This window comes from Silurus meridionalis, chromosome 1 (assembly GCF_014805685.1).
Source record: "Silurus meridionalis isolate SWU-2019-XX chromosome 1, ASM1480568v1, whole genome shotgun sequence".
Lineage (NCBI taxonomy): Eukaryota > Metazoa > Chordata > Actinopteri > Siluriformes > Siluridae > Silurus > Silurus meridionalis.
The window spans coordinates 36,251,713-36,255,876 of record NC_060884.1 but is presented as its reverse complement, the minus strand read 5'-3'; the positions used below and the strand labels follow the sequence as shown (position 1 = coordinate 36,255,876).

At 35.7% G+C, this 4,164-nt stretch overlaps 1 long non-coding RNA gene across 1 annotated transcript; it reads left to right on the top strand.

Moving 5' to 3' along the window:
• The first annotated feature begins 1,809 nt into the window (after positions 1–1,809).
• Positions 1,810–4,164, top strand: LOC124390619. Its single transcript, XR_006926788.1, has 2 exons — positions 1,810–2,593; positions 2,686–4,164. It is a non-coding gene; the product is annotated as an uncharacterized LOC124390619 (long non-coding RNA).

The window sequence follows — 4,164 nt, the reverse complement described above, 5'->3', positions numbered from 1 at the left end:
AAAAATTCACTCTAAATTTGTAATCAGCGTCTCACCATCACATTCCACTACGGGAGCGCAGGAGGAGGAGATGCCCGACTGCATGGAATACAGGAGAACATCAAATCCCCTACCATTAGATAACTGCAGAACACAGTGTAAATAACGACATATTTTCCTTCAATAAATCTGGAAATGCAGCCATTACGCTCTCACACAGTCGTTACTCTTTTATGTTCTCATTTTCAGTCCTAACTATAATGATGTTCATGACAAAACTGGCATGAAGAAACGTGTTCACATGTCACATTTTCATCTTCAAATTGTATCACTGGTGATGATGCCACTAATTCATGCTGATTTTGCCAAGGTGTTAATGATCAGTGTAATTACTGTAAACATATAAATGCTGTGGTGACCCCCGTGTGTAATGCTGCATGATGGCACTGCTGGAGGATTACACCAATGGAAGATTAAGGAGAGAAGAGTCTCCAGGGACCATGATGATTTCGGCCCATGATGATGACTGGATAATAAGCTGATTTAGATTCCTACAGCTGTGCTCCTGGATCTATGTGATCTATGCAGCTGCAGGACGTGATGACTGGCTTCTTGGTGACTTTAACAACATAGAAAAAAAATGTTTGATCCACTGAAGGTCCAGGCAAAAAAAACTTAGGAAAAATCAAAAATCAAAGCAAAATTAGTTTGATCCTACCAGTTCGGCAGACTTCACGCTTTTTACTCTGTTTCCAGGTACGAAGTGATGGAATGGCTCGCCAGTCCCGGCCGGAATACGAATATTCAGCAAGGACAGGATTCAGGAACAATTTTCACAAAAATAAAAACCCAGCCAAGGAGAAGAATAAATCAGGAAAAAAATAAAGTTGTTTTTTTTTCCCAGAAAAGATTTATATTGTATTGCGTCAGTCTCATCAATTCCCGTTCAAACGAGCACACAATACTGTTAATTTGTGCAATCGCGGTTTCTCTCGGTCAAGTTCACTCTCATTCTGCCTGCTTGTCTGCTAACGTTCGGCAAGGGGCGGGACTAACTTTTCACCTCGCCAATGAGCAATCGGCTCAAAAAATTTAAATTTGAATTTATAAAAAAATTTTCCTGCATTTTTCTTCTTTCCTTTTTTATATATTTATACATTTTATAAAAATAATAATTATATAAAATGCCAAAAAAATGCTAGTGACCTAGGTTAATGACCTGGGTTACATTAAGTACAACACATACTTATTAATTATTTCCAGCACCTTTTGCTACAGCAGTTTTACCTTGTCTTTTGGGAGTCTATCAGTTTAGCACTGACTTTTGGACCAGTTTTGTTAAGCAAACGTGTCCTACTGTAGATCTGTTATATTGTGAGATAATCTCCTGCCACAGACACCAAAAATACTTTCTATTGATTACTATTCTATTAGTCGCTTCAGTTTTACGAAAAAAGGAAAATTTGTGTCCATGTACAAGAATCAATCGATTAAATTTTGTGACTATAATCACAAAATGCCATGAGTCTGGGCTCCACTGTACAGCACTGTTCAAATCATTCCATGTGTTTTGGCAGCATTTAGATCCAGGCTCTGACTGAAACATTCCAAAATCTACTTTTCTTTCGAAGCCATTCCTTTGTTCATACTGTATCTAAAGTGGTGTAAAAAGGTTTTTGCCCCCTTCCTGATTTCCTATTGTTTTGCATGTTTGTCACACTTTAAGGTTTTAAATCATCAAACTAATTTAAATATTAGTAAAAGATATTAAATTAAGGTTTTATTATTGAGGAAAACAAAATCCAAAACTACATGTCCGTGTGTGAAAAAGTGTTTGCCCCCTGTTAAAACTGTGTTTTTTTCACACCTAAGGTTAATTTCTATCACCACACCCAGGCCTGATTACTGCCACACCTGTTCACAATCAAGAAATCTCTTAAATAGGACCTGCCTGACAAGGTGAAGTAGACCAGAAGATCCTCAAAAGCTAGACAGCATGCCGAGAGCTAAAGCGATTCAGAAACAAACGAGAAAGAAAGTAATTTAGATTTATCAGTCTGAAAAAGGCTATAAAACATTTTTAAAGCTTTGGGATTAGATGTAAAGCTAATGTACATATAATGACTAGGAGATTATTTTATAACCTTCTCTTGATCATTAGCTGGTACATTAAGCAGTTGGATGAAACAAACAAAGAAAATAATTCCTACAGAAACATCTGATCCTTATTTGGGGTTATTCAGATTCACTTGATTTATAACAGGTTTATGAAATTACATTTCTACATGAGTTTAAATGTGAAGAGATCATTTAAAGCAGCCAGATTCCACATTATAAACTATCATATAAACTTTTGTAACACTGATATTGTCATTTTTATCTAAAAAATGCTTTTATTTCTTGCCATGCCATTTCATGCCATTTTCACAAGGGTGTGCAATTTTTTCATATATTTATTGTAGATAAATAAATGCAGAATGTCTGGAGATCATGACATCACAAAATGTAAATAGCAGCATTAATACATACAGATTCGGTGTCTGTTTTTTTTTTCCCCAGCAGGTACAGAGTCTGTTGTCCAGTATTCTGTCCAAACTCAGGAAGTGGCCAAGGGGTAATTATATTTTTTATTAGTCTGTTTAGTTAGAAACCTTATAATAGATTAAGTAAAGGACAAATATATGTGTGTTTCTGTTGATCTCTCAGGTTTCTCTTGCTGTCTGATTATGAGGAGATTAAAGACACCAAACAATTTTTTGCCTCAGAAGCTGAAACTTCCACAGTTTACTCAACTGCTTAACTACCCACAATCCCCTCTGAGTCTTCTCAAACTGTTTATGCAGAGATAGTTTCCTACAATCTCCAGTGATTCTGCTATTTATTCTACTGCTCAACTACCCACAATCCCCTCTGATCAGGAAATCTACCTGACAGCTCAGTTATCCACAATCCTCTCTGCTGAGAAATCTGTTAAAGGTTTGACTCATGCTACAGTGAGTTCTCACTCCAATACCACCAGCTGTAATGATGCAGTTCCACAGATTGTTGAAGACTTCTTTTCTGTCTACACTTCAGTCAGTCACGTGACTTCATCTGTTTAGTTCTGCATCATTAGGGCTTCAGTCATGTGGCAGTGGAACTTTACTATTTAATTCAGATTACATTTTTCTTTCTTTTTCCTTCTCTGTCCCTCCCTCAAAACAATGATGTGATCACATGATGTGACAATGATGACAGAACAGAACAAATCTTTACTGTGAGTATTAGAAATGTAACTGTAACAGACTCTGGTGAATTCTGGTGTGAAGCAAAAGCAGCCTGGACATCTGATCATGGATACAGGGTTTATTTTAAACAGATCAACGTAACAGTTACTGGTGAGTTTGTAGAGACATGGAGACACACTGCATTAACACTTTGTGTGAAGCATAGAGTCAGCACACATCCTAACATCCTAACATCCGCCTGGGATATTATTGGTAATTAGTAAATAGAACAATAATGGCAGTACAAATAGAGCAGTTATAACAAAGTTTATTACCACATGGAACTGAAGTGACGAGACTGCTATTTTAATTTTCTAAATTCTGTGTTTTCAAAATAAACTCATTTAAACCTTCACAATTTAGGTTTAAATATTCGTATTATGCTCACAGTCTCTCACAGTTGTTTCTCTTTTTTTTGTTGTACACGTATATTTTTGTTTCACTTTTAATTCTTGTGATTAAACCTGTACTGCTGCAGTACCTGTAAATATCAGTGGTGTACTTTTATTATGTTGAACACCAATGAATTAAAGCTTTGGTAATGGATAACATTTATTTCCATTTATTTGGTGTCATGATTTCAGCTGTGAATCTGATTGGTACTTCAACACTGTGGAATTAATCTTGTTAAAGCTCCAGTGAATGTAAATTAAGAGATAATTTGTATAACTTGAGTCTTTGTTGGTGTTAAAGTTCTGCTTGATGTTTTATTTCATTAGAATAAGAGTTTATTGTTGTAAAAGAAATGTTTTAAGGGTTTCCCTTGATGTTGTTCATTACATTATTGTTGAATTTGTTCAATCTACTATCCAGCATTGGTTATCCTTCATCTAAAAGCTCTGTAGCTAATCATCAAGCCTGTGTTTGTGCTGTAAGTGTGAGTTTGACAATAAAACAGCAAATGCATTGTTTTACCAGA